Raw genomic sequence first — 16,285 nt, 5'->3', positions numbered from 1 at the left:
CCACTGAGCCTCTGTGCTCTTCTTGGTTTTGGAGGTGGGCTCTTGATGAGCTGGTGGCTCCCCAGTGATGGGGCTGAAAGCAGCTGGGACAGGGTATTAACAGAGTTACTTCTCCTGCCATTGTTAGTGTCTTCTTCGTGTGTGCAGATAAGCTTCTTATCACTTAACACAATCCAACAAGAACATAAATCTCCTGAGGTATCTCTGTCTGGAGGCTACATACATATGCATTGGTATTATCTAACATATGATAGCAGATCACTGGGATTGCTGTCCAGAAATGCCTCATGATTAGGGGAAAAGCTGTGCTCTTGTACGGGCAACAGCTTCATTCAGGGCCAGTATCACAGCCTTGTTTCTAAGACTGTAGATGAATGGATTTAAGAATGGGTACAGGATGGTGTTCAGCAACACTACAATGCTGTTAGTCTCCAAGGAAATATGTTCTGAAGGACATGCATAGAGAACAATACAGCTCCCATATGCAATTGCCAAGGTGGTGAGATGAGAAGAACATACAGAAAAAGCTTTTTTCCTCCCAGATGCTGCTGGAAGATGTAGAATACAGAAAAGGATGCACATGTAAAATGTCAGAGTTAAACATAAGGAACCCAGAATGACAAATGATATGAAAACAGAGTCTATTTTCCAAAGCAGGCTGGTGTCAGAGCAGGACAGTTTGAATAAGGGGGAGTTGTCACAGAAAAAGTGATGGATCTCATTTGAGCCACAGAAAGTCAGCTGCGAGAGGATGACCAGGCGGTAACTCAAGAGTGTGAAGCCTGTGACCCAAGTAGCAACAACCAGGTGGATGCAGAGCTGAGGCTTCATGATGGCAGCATAATGCAAAGGTTGGCAGATGGCAACATAGCGGTCAAAGGACATGACAACTAGTAGAAGAAACTCTGTACAGCCCAGGGCAAAATAGAAATAGGATTGGGCAAAGCAGCTGCTTAGTGAGATTGTTCTCCTACCAGAACCCAGGATCACAACCAACTTGATGCTTGTGGAGGATGTAAACCAGATTTCCACGAAGGCCAGATTGCCAATGAAAAAGTACATGGGGGTTTGAAGGCGGTGATCTGCATACACGAGGAAAATGATGGTAGCGTTCCCCATCACTGTTGTCAGGTATATGAGCAGAAAGACCAGAGAGAGTATGAGCTGTAGTCTTTGATCAAGCCCTGAGAAACCCTCTAGGATGAACTCAGTAACTGCAGTTCCATTTTCTGAGCCCACGTTGAATTTCGGTTCGTCAGGCCGAGACAGGAACATGGCAAAAACCAAGTGTGATAATTCCACAGTCTGGGTGAAAGGCTCCCCAAAACTCTCTGCTTCTTTCCTTTCTTGCAGTCTTCCTATAGTACACAGATAGAGGACTTCAAGCACTTCTCATACCCTGATTTTTCTGTATCAAATTTCATTTGGAGTTCTCAGAGAATTTGTTGTCTTCTTTCTACCTTTTTAAAACACTCGTAAAGAATTCTTCCTTCATGACAGAGGATTTTAAAGTCTGTTAGCTATTTTATCCCATTCCTGGCAAATTCCAAATTCATGCAGGTCTGTTGCAAACATCTGTCACACCTATGTGCCTAAGTCATCTCTTCTATTGCACAAATGCTAAACTATCACATCAAATCAAATCAAATCAAATCATATCAAATCAAATGTACGTCGAAAGATTTTCTTTCTACTTTTGAGTACTTGCCTTTTTGGACAAGGAATCCCTGAGTATCTATTGATTTCAGAATAAGCAGTATCAAGCATCTCTTTCGTAATCCCGTGCTTTCTTCCACAGCTTTGTGCTCTTTGTTTCTTCAGGAAAGGGGAGGGCAGAATAGGCACCAAGTATAACTCATCTTCTTTAGTACTCTAAATAATGACTGAAATTTGTTATGGTTCCACCCGGTCTCATCTGACATCCATCTGCACTGAAATGCAGTTCCTTCCAAACAGTTGCTCATTGCTATTACTATCAAATGTCCTGACCTAAACGCAGACCAGGAGAATAGTGACTGGAAGAGATCTGTAACTTTTCTTTTGCGTGCCAGCTATAGGTTGGGAGGACCCAGCCTTGAAAGTTTTCTCCTCTCTCCATTGATTATACAGGGAGCCTTGGGAAAACAAATTCTCACAGGCGCCTGTTGTGAAGTAGGTGAAACTCACTATTCAAGTCTCAAATCTCCAATTTCTTGAGTTATTATGTTTTTTAAATCAAACTACACATCTAGGAGAAAGAAGCACAAAAAAAGCCCACATATACAATAAAGACTGGTGTTTTCCCCTTCATCTTTCCATTTGTTTTCAGACATAGAAAGGAGTAGAGCGGACGGCTCTCAAAACAGAATAATTCAAAATGCAAGGGGAGAAGAGGGAGAGGAGGAGATGGTGGGTTTGAGGTGGTGAAACAAAGTTGTGTGGGTGTGCAAGCAGAGCTCTTCAGTCATTAGTCACAGATCCTGCTGTGCCTGGGCCTGTTTCCTGTGCATACAGGTGGTTATTAACATCCTGGGTGAAGAATCTGACTATTTCAGAGATCCCTGTAGCAGTTTCTCATGCAAAACTGAATAAAATTGAGTAAACAGTAATTACTTAAGTTGCTTGCACATGCCAGAGAGGATGTGCAGGACAACAGGCTGGCTGAATTATAAGAACTCAGCAGAACTGTTGTACGGGGAGCCTCACTTGATCCAGTTGAAGACACTCTTGCAAAGATCCTTGCACAGGAGTCTCTCCCAATCTATGGTATTCCATAATTCAATTCATCTTTTCCTCAGAGAGCTCTTCAAAGAATAGGCAAGGAAGTAAATGAGACAGAGGGAAAGAATTAGAGACACAAAATGTGCCAATACAAATTAAGAAGATCCTCTGAACAGTGTTTCTCAACTCAAACCATTGGTAGGCAATGTATTTTGGGAAATGGCTGCATAAAAACATTCACATAGAGATACAGTGTTTAATTAGCTTACTGACACTCGCCCATGGTAGTCTCAAAACAAACAAACAAACAAACAATGAGAAGTTTCATGAAAATTAGTTTAAAAATACTAGCAGTTGTGGAAAGGAAGACTTTTTCAGCTATTACATAGAAGTCTTTTCTGCAGAGGGCTCAACTATTCCCTAAAGTCTCCGTTCAGGGGTTGATTCAGTTGTTTGCACAGAGGTGGCCACTGCCTCCAACATGCCCTGGGGCAGCTGAAGCACCATGTGGGACTGGGAAAAGTCTCCCAGGACCTATGGGAGCTGTTCTGGAGCACAAGCTGGTAGGCATGAGCTGAGGTAGGGGAACTTAGGGGTGGTGCAGGGCTGCTGGGTGGGCTGAGCAGGGTCCGCAGCAGCACAGCAGCCCATTGTGTCCCGTTGGATGCTGCTGCGAGGTCACTTCTGTCACAGAAACTAACTGACCAGCAGCGGGAAGGCAAATACTCAGAGGTCATGAGGGCCATCAGAAAGCTGCTCCCAAGATGATGACAGATCTGGGAAGGTCAAGGGGAACTGGGACAAGAGAGAGTGGAGATTTGGGGGAGGAAAGAATGGCTTGGCCAACAGAGGTGAAAGATTTGGAGGGTTTCAGGTAACAGTGATGCCGCTGTGACACTGACTGTGAAAACATTCATGTTAGGCCCTTACCTGTGTTCTAAGCAGTAATCTTAAACTCTAACCTTACCCCTAAATGCTAGTCCCCCCCCTGACAGTAATGCACTACTTTAAACCCAAACCTCAAAATTTACCTCTAAGCCAAATCCCAAACCCATAACCCCTTATTGTTAGTGTTACCTTTTTACTCACTTTAACACCTACCCTGTATCCCTAGCCTCAAAATACCAGCCTTAACCTTAGCCCTCATCACAACCCTAAAAAAAACCCCTAACTCACAAAGCTAGCCCATACCCTTAACACTAACCACGCACCTAAGCAGATTACCAGATGCCTAAATCCTAACCCTGAACAGCGAGCTCTAATCCCTAATCCCTAAATTGAACACCTCATCCCCAAAGCTCTCATTCCCGTGCTCAACCCCCATCACCTCCAACCCCTCTCCCTACCCTACTTCAGCAATTTGGCCCCTTGGGGCAACCCAGGGTAATTCTGGAGCAGCCACGGGGCATCTGAAGAGGGATGTGAGGTTACAGGTGCCTGACCAGCTGTCAGGCCCAAGGAGAAGATGGGCAGGATTGCTGGGATGAGGTCTATGGTGCTTCAGAGACTCATGGGCATGTGAGAGGCACATGGCTGTGATGGTGGCTGTGAGGTCACTTCCACCTGAGTACCTGATAGGCCAGCTTCAGGCACATGACTGGTCTATGTGTGTATCATTGAAGCTGTGCCTAAGGAACTGATAAGCCACCAACATGCATGTAGGTTGAATGCTGTTTGCAAAGTCTCTGCTGCCCTAGCACCTTGCAGGACTGGCATGGAGATGCACCTGGCAGTCAGAGAAAGATCACCAGCAGGTGCATGGGCTTGGAGGGTGACAATCATTTTACTTTTATCTGCAGCAGGCACATGCCTTTAGTCTTGTCCAGGAAGCTGAAAGGTCAACAGCAGGCGTGTGGCTTGGAAGATCATGGTGAGGATACTTCTTTCTGGTCAGCTGAGAGACCACGAGCAGGCGGATGGGCTGGGTCAGACACCTTAAGGGTGGATTCTGAGATCATGGAACTTTGCTTGATAATGGGAAAGAGCAGAAGAAAGAGAGAAACTGCTGCAAAGTGCTGCTTGGAATGTGGAGACGGGGCATGAGGAGATAAAAATGTCACTTGAAGGTTGCACTGTGGTGCAAGAGGTCACCCAGAGGGAGTATGCGATCAGCCCATGGCTTTGTGTTTCACGGAACAGCCAAGGAGGGTGGAAAGACATAGGTGAAGCATGGAAATGCCATGGCGAGAGCAAGGCGGGGAAGAGATGGGTGTCTACAGCCATGGGGAGAGAGGGGCAGGTGTGGGACAGCGTAAGACAGTCAGAGGTGGAGGTGGCCAAGGGCTCTGGTAGGGCTGGAAGGCACCCACAGAACAGAGATCTCTGTCCACTTGGCCATGGCAGTTGTCTCTGCCACAGACCTGCGAGGGGACAAGTCCTCATGGCACAGGGGCCTCATTGCAGCCCCACAGGGAGGTGTCAGGCTGTTGTTCTTCACTCAGCATCACACCCACATCCCACTGCCCCAGGAAGAGCCACGCAGGAGGGACAGGATCTGCCTTCCCAGGGGCTGGGCTGAGGGCTTGGCCTTTCTGCCTCATAAATCGAACCAAAGCTTTTCTCAGCATCAGAACTGTCTGTACGTGACCTTTGCCTATCTGCCATCATGGCCTCCAAGTATCTGCTCTAACGACTCCATCAGGAGAGTTTGTTGGTAATTGCCATCAGTTGGGCCAATTAACGCTCCCAGACACTTTGGCATTTGCTTCTGACTTTACGTTCTTGAGAGGTTTTTTCAGTCTCCTCTCAGTATCTGAGGTTCATGGACTCAGCACCAAATGCACCATGGGGCTCATAAAAGTGGAGAAAGCCCTAAGGATCTGTGTGTCTACCATGATTTTTGAAAAGTCTTCAAGACTTGTACAGTAAATTAGAGAGGTTTTAGAAGTCCAGTTGAAGATTTCTATAAGCATTTAATAATTTTTATTTTCATATTTAAGGATTTTTTCATTACTTTTCGGTTTATGGAAGAGGTGATACCAGCATTTTCTAATTGATATTGATCCAGACTGTCTCCTAAGGAGGTCTGGACAGATTGGAAAAGTAGTCCCTTGAGGTCTGACACTGTGTGGACAACCTTGCTCCTCACCTCCCAACACCACTATTTCTGTCATCGCACATCTGGGAGTTACATCACTTTTCCTTACATCAGACTTCTCCACTGAAGGCTGCAACTGGATGTTCAAGCCCCATTCCACAAATTTCCACCTGCTCTCATTAGAGAACTGGCTGCAAACAGGCACAAAAAGGTTTTTCTTGGTTTTGAACACACAAATTCAAATGTGATTAGATCATCAAAAAGATAAAACACAGGCCTCAGCTCTATGCCAAGTCCAAGCTGGCTCCAGTGAGTTCCACCTTCCAGAAGGGAGAACCATGCAATAAACGTTTTTGAGAGATAGATAAAAGACGTGGTGAATTTCTTCAGGCCAGGAGGAAATAACTGGAATGTGAGGGAGATGAAACACACGGAGTAAGAGATACAGTACTGGTGATGCAAAGACAAGGAAAAATCAATATTTCTTCTCCTGCTGTTAATACACATCCTGAAAAATTCTCAGTTAGAAATCATGGGAAAAGCTCAGACATTTTACTGAATGTACTCAATCATTTAAGTTGATTTAAAGGTTCTCATAAGATTTGAAATTTCTCAGGATTGCCGTCACTGTCCAACCATGAGCACAGAACCTGCAGGAGACCAGAGGCCCTTGGGAGCTGCAGGCGGAGTTCCATCTGAACTGGGGGAGCCACCAGTGATGCCACTGAAGTCCCAGAGGACCTGGACAATGGCATCCAAACTATCAAACTTGAGTACAAACGGAGAAAACCTGAGACCATTGGGGAAAAAGTAACTGATGATAGTTGTGAACTGGGGAAGAGAGTCGGGCAGAGAAAGGGAGGGATCAAGGTGGACTGTGGAAGAAGCAGCCTGTGGAAGAGTGGGGAGGAGAGGGATTCGAGGGACCAGCTGCCCGTGGGGAGGTGGCTGGTCAGTGCTGGTCTGGCCAAACCCCCTGCCTCATCACCATGGTCTGTCCTGCTTATTCGACTGGTTTCAGTTGGGGTAGAGTTACTTATCTTCATAGTCACTTGTATGGGGCTGTGTGTTAAATCTGTGATGGAAACAGTGTTGATCACACCCCAGTATTTCAGTCATTGCTGAGGAGTGCTTGCACAGTATCAAGGTCTTTTAAGCTTCTCACACTGAGAAGTGAGAGGAGGCAGGGGGTGTCCAAGAAATTGAGAGGAGACGCAGCTGGGACAGCTGACCCCAACTGACCAAAGGGGTCTTCCATACCATATGTAGTCACGCTCAGCAATAAAATCTGGGAGGAGAAGGGAGGGGAGAACACTCAGAGTGATGGCGTTTGTCTTCCCAAGTAACTGCTATGTGTGATGGAGCCCTGATTTTCTGGAGATGGCTGAACACCCACCTGCGAATGCAAAGCAGCGGGTGAATTCCTCATTTTTCTTTGATTGCACACACAGCTTTTGGTTTACCTATTAAACTCTCTCTTTTGGGTACCGCTGGCTGCTGCTCCCTCATTTTCCTCCTCTTATCACTTTCCTCCTCTTTATCTCAATCCACGAGTTTTCTTTTACTTTTCTTATCCTTCCCCCCATCCTGCTGTGGGGGAGTGAGCGACCGACTGTGTGGTGCTGAGCAGATGACCAGGGTTAAACTACAACATTTCTTAAAGTCCCCTCCTGGCTATTTGCTGCGTGAGTGGGTTCACTGTTGTGTGTGGTTTTGGTCAATTCTAAGTGAGGGTAGCAAGGAGGAGGAGGACACCAGGATGTGAAGACACCCAGGGTTGGAATGGCCAAATGGGTAATATCTCTGAGTCTGGGCAAACACAAAGCCCAGGTCCACAGCTGGGGGAACACAGGAACATGTGAGACAGTGGATAAGTTCTGCCCAGGATGTACGGACCACTCGTGCAACCTTCACACCAGAGCAGTCTGAGAGGGGGAACAGGACAGGGTCAGATGTGTTGCTCATGGTTGTGTAAGTGCTGCTGTTGGTGTGGTGGCTGTGAAGGTGCTGTTGCCTGTTGGAGCTGGTCTGTATCAGACTGTCTGTGTTCGTCTTTGTTTCCCTGCAGATACCTGCATTTAGTGCTTTCCCTTTGATGACTCCACCTTGGGCCATGTCTCACTCTGTGGGGTCCTGTCACTGCCCACCTCAGGCACACCCGGTCCGTGTGTATCCCATGGGCTCTCCGGGCAGCTCCTGATTCCTCTCCTGGAGGATTGTCCTCTGCCCCATCATGCACTGGGACGGTGCATATCTCAGTGACCGTTCACCATCTCCACTGTCAACAGACAACAAGGGATGTGTCCTGCTGCATCCTGCTGTTGCCCTTGCCCATGGATCAAGTGAAACAGCAGCCCCGATTCGCAGGTGTCAGAGAGGGAACGACCACTGAGTTGCCCACGGGCAGCCCCAAGGCCACCAGGGCTGCTCCTCCATGGGGCAGCATTTGCCTCCTGGACCCTCCTGCGTCCTGGGGCTGCTCCCCCAGCTCCAGAGGATTGTAAAGAGGTGGGACCTGAGACAAATTGGTTTCTGCTGCTTCATTTATTGAGTTTATCAAAAACTAAGGAGTGCATATACATATGTACACGAGGTCTTTGGTTCAAGAAAAGACACGCAGGAGGCCAAGAATTATATTATTACAGCCATGAACCAAAAACCAAAGCCCAGCAAAAGCACTATGGAAAAATATAGACACATAAGAAGAAAAGTTAGTCCTAGCTATTTCTCTTGCAGCCCTAGTGACACAGTGTGAACCTTAGTAACCTAAAGCAGTGAGTATTGAAATATTTTCCTCAGGGCATCCTTGAGCTCCTGGTTCCTCATGCTGTAGATGAGGGGGTTCACTGCTGGAGGCACCACTGAGTACAGAACAGACACCACCAGATCCAGGATAGGGGAGGAGATGGAGGGGGGCTTCAGGTGGGCAAATATGGCAGTGCTGACAAACAGGGAGACCACGGCCAGGTAGGGAGGCACATGGAAAAGGCTTTGTGCCGTCCCTGCTCAGAGGGGATCCTCAGCACAGCCCTCAAGATCTACACATAGGACAGCATGATGAAAATAAAACATCCCAAAACCAGAAAACCAAGGAAAGCAACAAGCCAAATTTCCCTGAGGTAGGAGTGTGAGCAGGAGAGCTTGAGGATCTGGGGGATTTCACAGAAGAACTGGTCCAGGGCATTGCCCTTGCACAGTGGCAGTGAAAATGTATTGGCCGTGTGCAGCAGAGCATTGAGAAACCCAGTGGCCCAGGCAGCTGCTGCCATGTGGACACAAGCTCTGCTGCCCAGGAGGGTCCCATAGTGCAGGGGTTTGCAGATGGCAACGTAGCGGTCGTAGGACATGACAGTGAGGAGACAATACCCTCCTATTGCCAAGAAGGCAAATGAAAAGAGCTGTGCAGCACATCCTATGTAGGAGATGGCCCTGGTGTCCCATAAAGAATTTGCCATGGATTTGGGGACAATGGTAGAGATGCAGCCCAGGTCGAGAAGGGTGAGGTTGAGGAGGAAGAAGTACATGGGGGTGTGGAGGTGCTGGTCACAGGCTATGGTGGTGATGATGAAGCCATTGCCCAGGAGGGCAGCCAGGTAGATGCCCAGGAAGAGCCAGAAGTGCAAGAGCTGCAGCTCCCGTGTCTGAGAATGCCAGGAGGAGGAACTGGGTGATGGAGCTGCTGTTGGACATTTGCTCCGCCTGTGAACATGAGGACCTGTCATAGGAGGAAAAGACAGTGACAAGTTAGAGGAGACTTCTCTGAGAAAAATAAACATGCCATTTCTCACGGAAAACCTCATCCTTGATGGAGGCATGTGTCAGCTAATTCTCCTTTTCCACCAAATGGCAAACACGGGTCATCACAGCTTGAAATGCAGCTTGGGCACCTAGTTTCCATGAATGCACCTCTGGGGCAAGACCCCCTGCGTTGGTGTCAGAACTGAAACGGACCCACATTCCCACCCCAAGTCCAGAGAGTCAGAGCACCAGGGACAGGTGGAGAAATAGGGAAGAACACTGCAGTGCTCCTGAAAAATAAAGCAAGGACAGAAAGGCAGACGGGCATGATGTGAAACCTTCTCCTTACCTAGCTGTGCTGCTGCCACTCACATGATGACACTGTAGAGCAAGTACTTTTAACACCTTTTTTGTGTACCACGTTCCAGAAACCCTTCACCTGGAGGTCCAGCTGCTGAGGTGGAGACTCGTTACCTGGACCCCATGGCTTTGGGGCAGAGGCTCTGCTGGGGAGGGGAGGAGGTTGCACTGGGAAATGCGTCTGCACTGCAGGGGAGGGCAGGGGGCTTCCTGAATCCCCTCCCCAGCATTTCTGGTCACAGCTCCCTCTCCCTGCCCATGTCTCTGCTGCATGGAGCTGTCCCTGCTGGGAGCTGTTTCTCTGCCCCTGAATCTGCTCCCTGTCAGTGTCACATACCCCATCTCCCATGCTCAGCTCTGCCCTGCTCACACCTGCTGGCACCGGGCACTGCCCAGGGGCAGCTCTGTGTGTGCAGGAGCTCAGGAGCAGCTCTGACAAGTCCTAATGAGGACTGGGGTCTTAGCACCTTCTCCAGGACAAAGAAATAAATTCCCATGTCCCACTGTGCACCCAGACAACCAAGAGTGGAAAAAACTCAAAACTTAAAATTACCCCTATCAGATAAACACTTCCTCAGTGTCCTTCAGAAGGAATCTCTGCAAATGTCCTGGGGTTGAGCTGGAGCTGTGAGCAGCCCTGACCCACGCAGCTCCCTCTCAACAGCAGAAGGACCCTGCCCTGCCGGGAGTCACTCCTTCCCCCAACAGCTTCTCCCTCAGTGTTGTTGGGATCTGCCCGGTCAGGCTGAGCGCTGACCCTGGCAGGTGGCAGAGTCCCTGCAGGGACCCTGCTCTGCAGGACAGCCCTGGGCATCCCTGGGTGCTCACCCAGCTTCACCCCCTGCAGCTGGGAGAAGGCAACTGTCGTGCCCTGTCCATGCAGGGAATCCCTGCTGAGGAGTAGATCCTTCTCCTCCACGCCAGCCATGGGATGTGCGAAGTCTGGGAGATAATTGCAGGATCCTCATCTGCACCACCCTGCACCCAGAGACTTACCGAGTTAAGGACTGTTAAGATTTCCCTTCGAGTGATCTCTCAGCATCCTCCAACCCCAGACTGCATTTCCCCTCTCTCCCTGGCTCCTCTCCCCTCGGTGCTGCAGGCAGAGCCCTCAGCCCTGCTGCGCTTTGCAGAGGAGCTGCTCCTGGGCAGAGCTGTCTCTCTGCAGCGCTGCCGCTTGCCATGAGCTCCCTCTGTCCCAGGAGCCCAGCCCAGCTCAGCAGCACAGGAGCAGCCCATGATGTCCTTTCCTCTGTCCCCTCTGGGCTCTCTGCAGCTGTCCCTGGGGCTCCAGGCACAAAACCTTTGAGACAACCTAAAGTAATCAGTGATGTTGATTCTCCTCTGCAAAGACACTTCTTGCCAGCATTGCGTTCTTCGTATTAGAAAATAAATTGGTATGAGAATCAGCTTTTCTTGTCTCATCATTAGACAGGACACCAGGAAAGTTACAGCAAAGGATCTAATTTCTCCAAGCTGGGGGAGGAAAATCTTCAGTTGAAGGAATTCAGGCATTTTATTCTGGTTTTATACCCCTAGGTCCAGAGAGACATCTAGCAATCTTTAGTCATCTCATGTCTGTGCTCTAAAGCAAAGCCTTTGTATGCATGGAGTCTTGGACACTTGGTACCAGGTTTCCATGGGGCAGGTCAGAGGTTTCCTGGTGCCACAGCTGGGGTGGTTCAGCCCAGATGTGAGGCAATGTCCTCAGCCAGGGACCTGACTGGGTGAGCTGGAGCTGTCAGTGTTGCAGACAGAGCTGTGACACGGATGTAATAAACTGCCAAGGCAGGGTGGCAGAAGTTAGTTCGTCTGGTCTGCAAGGACAGCAGCCTCCAAGCACAGCAACAGTCCAGAGCAAAACTCAGTCTAGACCTGTAAGGCTATTAAGGGTCACCTAATGAGCTGTTACTACTGCAGGAACAGTTAAAGGAGAAACAAAGACACTGGGTGGCCACCAATGACTTCAATAAGAAAAAGAGGTGAGAATCCCTGTGTCCTCTTCTCCTCTGTCTTCACCAGCAAGTTCTCTCTGGCCTCTGTGACTGGAGGCAGGAATCTGGACGAAAACAACCAGCAGTGGGTGCAGATCAAGTCAGGGGTCACTGGAACTAACACAATCCTTTCCAGTCTATGGGACAGCAGGGGCAGCATCCCAGGAGCTGAGACAGCAGGACGATGTCACAGTGAGGCCACTCTCCACCTTCTTGGAAAGCTCATGGAGACTGGGGGGACTCCCTGACCACTGGCAGCTCTCGCACATTGTGTGCACTTTTCAAAAATGGCCAATGGGTGAGCAGGGGAACTGTGAAATGTGTTATTGTGATTCGTGTCACTATAAGAGTATATCAGGGGACAGAAATAAGTATTAGTGTACTAACATTGCGAAAATGCGCCAACAAGAAGTTAAGATAAGTGCACTGACTTAACCAATTAAGGCATGGAGCAAGGACACTGGATGTTGTGGTTAGGTAGCACTAATGACTTACGTAAAGAAAAGGATATTGCCGTTAGGTAGCGCTAACAACTTGCTTAAAGAAAACCCACTTTACGCATGCACCGAATAAAGAGTAAAGAAAAGGACACTAAAGAAGAGGAGAAGCCTTCCTCCTGAGGACCACCAGGAGGGGAGAGACGACCACCTAAACCTCTGAGACGTGTGCAGAAACCTCAACGCCACGTTCATCTGGGGAATTGAAACTAGGAGGATACTTCTTGGAAAAGAGAACTTAAGAAAGTATAAAAGACCAAGGGAAAAAGTAAGCGGTGTGAGTGTTGGTGGAGCGGTGACTCCCCACACACCCAGCGCTGTTTGCTTGCCTTTTATTACCTAGCCTTTTGCTTTGATATCTGTTAATAAAATGACTGATTCTGATTGAAACTCAACCAGACTCAAGTCCTGTTTATCAGAGAACTAAGGGCTGTGCCCCAGAACATGTCCACTGGGACCCCATTTCTCGGTGTCTGGAAGAGAAGGTGACGGGGTTTACCCAGGGCAGGTGGTGTCTGTCCATCCTTTTTGCTTTCTGTGAGGAAAGGACAGGGTTGCAGGATGTGGGGAGAGCAGTGGTGGTCTGTTACCTGGAAGTCAGCAAGGCATTCAGCATCATCCCCCACAATATTCTTGTGTCCAAGGTAGGATATTATGGTCTGTGTAAGTGTGTAAGTAGATGAGTAAAAACAATCTGGATGTTTGGGCTTGGAAAGGTTCTACAGAAAGAGAGAAACTTCCCAATCCTGAGGACAGTCAAGCACTGGAAGCTGTTTCCCAGGAGTGCACATTCACTCTACCCCAAAAATTGCCAAAGAGGTGTTTGGATAAAGGCCTGAGTAATCTGGTCTGACCCTGCTTTTGAGTGCCCAGAGCCTCCTTCTTGGGGCCCAAATCCTCATGTTTAGGGTCCCAACGTGTCTTTTATCACCCACGGCCTCTGTCCAGGGCCCACAGTTTCATTTTTAGGCGGAGCTCGGCTCGTTGCCTGGCAACAACCAACCAGAAGTCTATGGGGAGTCAGGGGACCCAGGACAGCCAATGGCATTTGAGGAGGTGGGGCAAGTCATGTGATTGATACGTAACCAGCCAATCAAGCTTTGAGGCCTGCAGGAAAGGTGGTGAGAGCTGAACAAACTGGGCAGTGTTCAGGGGCGGGCCGTGCTGGCTGCACCAATCACAACTGGTGGGAGTGCAGCACATGAATGATTGACAAGTGGTCTGACCACTCATTTGATGGGAGGAGCCAGGGGGCAAATCCCAGACAGCCAATCAGCGGATGCAGCACCTCAGGGCAGGGTGGGCCCCAAACCAGGGCAGAGTGACAGCCCAGGCAGCCAATCCCAGACAGCATCAGCTCAGGGCAGGAGACTGACAGCCCTCCTGACCAATGGCAGTGGAGAGTGATGTGAGCAGAAGGCGGCTCCGCAGGCGGCCAGGCCGAGCTCTGACATGGCGCCCGTCAGGGCTGCCCTGAGCTCGAGCAGCCCCGGCCCAGCCCCGGGGCCCCTTCCTCTCTGCCACCCTCCCCGTCCCTCCCGTCCCCCCGGCCACCCCCATGTTCCAGACCCCGCGTCTCCGTGGCACCACCCGCTCACACAGTCGGTATCCCGGGCCGTGCCGCTGGAACGCAGCCATGGGCCATCCGACTTCCCGCCGCCACCGCCGACCGCGTCCAACCGTTGTGGCCCCTGCTGTACCCTGGGCCACAGCCCCCGCCGTGGGGCAGAGGCCCCACCAGACCCAGCACCCGCCATCCTGACAGGGGCTGAAGAGGCCCCAGCATCTGAGAAGCTTCATCTGTGCTCTGCCTCGTGGATGGTGGGAAATGCCCCGTGGCGCTGGTTACAGCAATGGAAGCGGAGCCGCTGGGAGCGCAGAGCCCAACCCATCTGGGCTGCTGAATCCTGGCGAGATATCGCTGCCCGGCTGGAGAACCTGCCTGTGAGAGTGCGCCACGTAGAAGCTCATGTGCCCGAGAGTCGGTCACTGAAGAACCTGATCCGAACAACCAGTTGGGGGATCGAGCTGCCCAGATTAAAGTGTCTGAGGTAGGTTTGCACTGGCAAGATGAAGGTGAATTATTGATGGCCCATTGGGCCCACAGTGCCTTCAGGTCATCAAGGAAGGGATATAACACATAGATGGGCTCGTGATCGAGGGGTGGACTCGACCATGGACGCTGTTGCTCAGGTTATTCACCATTGTGAAAAACTGGCTATGATCAAGCAGGCCAAGCGGTTAAAGCCTGTGTGGCATGGGGGGTGATGACTGAAGTGTAAATATGGGGACGCCTGGCAGACTGACTATATCACACTGCCACAAACCCGCCATGGCAAGAGCTCTGTGCTTACAATGGCAGAAGCCACTATCGGATGTTGGGAAACCTACGCTGTGCCCCACGGCACTGCCCGCAACACTGTCCTGGGCCTTGAAAAGCAAGTCATGTGGTGAAACAGCAACGCAGAAAGAACTAAGCTAAACAACAGGACTCATTACTGGAACATCCTCACAGACGCTTGGGCCAAGGAGCACGACAGTGAGTGGGTCTGTCACATCCCCGTCATGCACCAGCCTCCAGGAAAATGGAGTAGTGCAACAGACTGTTACAGACTATGCTCCGAGCAATGGGTGGTGGAAATTTAGAAACTGGGATTCAAATTTAGCACCCAGGTGCCCAGCGCTGAGCTGAACCTGTGCCTCCCAAAGAGACAGCCTGACCTCCCTGCCCAGGCGCAGGGTCACAGTGGGGCCCTTTGTGACCTCACATTGTGACACCCACTGCCCTGCCTGTGCTCAGCGCAGCTGTGGCCCCAGCCCCCACTGTCCGACAGGACGGCGACGGGACAGGGCAGGAGCACGGAGCTGGCGAGAGCCCCCGAGCGTAGCCCACGTCTTTCAGAGATTTAGTGAATCTTTTTGGTTGGAAGTGACCCTAAAGACCATCGAGTCCAGCCATATCCTAACTCTAGCTGCCCCTGGCAGACTCCCCTCTGCCCCCGGCAGACTTGTGCTGAAGACTCCCCGAGTGCAACCCAAGTCTTTCCCAGCCGCCCCCGGCAGACCCCTGGCATTTTGCCAAAGCTTCCCCCTTCTCCACCTATAACTCTTTGCTTGGACCCACAAGATGGCAGAGAAACATCTCAGCACCACCAGGGTGGCCCTGGAGGAGGACAGGGCTCCCCAGGGGAGCAGATCTCCAGTGGAGCCCCAGGAGCTGTGCATGGCCCAGCAACTGGAGATGGGTGAGTGAGGGGCCCTGATTGTCTGGGCAGGGCGGGGGCTCAGCAAGCGCTCCCTGCTCGACACCAGGATCACGTTTCCCCACACGCTGGCAGGGCGGGTCCCACGGGTGGTGGTCATGATGCTGCTTGAATGCCAGGGCTGCTCTGAGCTGGGAGCCGGCCCCAGCACAGCCTCTGTGGGCAGAGGGGACCCAGCTCCTGCTCCAGGGCACGGGCAGCAAGAGGCAGCAGGGCGGGCAGGAGGCAGCCGTGCTGTGGGACGGGGACCTTTCCTGCCTGTTCTGAAGCGAGTTCCTTACCCGCTGCACTAGAGGCTTTCCCTGTCTTGCCTGGGGTCTGCTGGGCACCCTCCAGCCCTGATACGCTGGGGGATGATCCAGTTCAAGACTCCAGAGGGAAAGGAAATTTGCCCAAGCCACTGAAGTCAGAGTGTGTGTTTGTTGCACTTTCGGCAAAGTGAGCAGGGGAACACACTATTTTCCAAAACTGTGCCTTCATCAGGAAATTTCAAGGGTAGTGTGAGGCTTACCAGAGTGTTTCTGTGTTGGAGGATAGAGCTGATGCTCTATCCTGGGTGCCAGGAGGTGGAATGGACTGTGTTCTCCTGCAGAGGCCTTGGCAGTGGTCTCCCTGTCGGTGCTGGTTTCAGCTGGACAGGCACACGTGCCCCTCTCTGCACTGTGACGTACCCTCCTCCTTCTTCCCTTGCCCTCC

At 50.6% G+C, this 16,285-nt stretch overlaps 1 pseudogene; it reads right to left on the bottom strand.

Moving 5' to 3' along the window:
• Window positions 1–291: 291 nt before the first annotated feature.
• LOC136000350 (olfactory receptor 6E1-like) lies at window positions 292–1,424 on the bottom strand (annotated as a pseudogene).
• Window positions 1,425–16,285: the final 14,861 nt, after the last annotated feature.

The sequence above is a fragment of the Caloenas nicobarica genome, chromosome 32 (assembly GCF_036013445.1).
Source record: "Caloenas nicobarica isolate bCalNic1 chromosome 32, bCalNic1.hap1, whole genome shotgun sequence".
NCBI classification, from domain to species: domain Eukaryota; kingdom Metazoa; phylum Chordata; class Aves; order Columbiformes; family Columbidae; genus Caloenas; species Caloenas nicobarica.
Note: the sequence above shows the minus strand (reverse complement) of the source record. Positions and strands in the feature narration are given on the sequence as shown.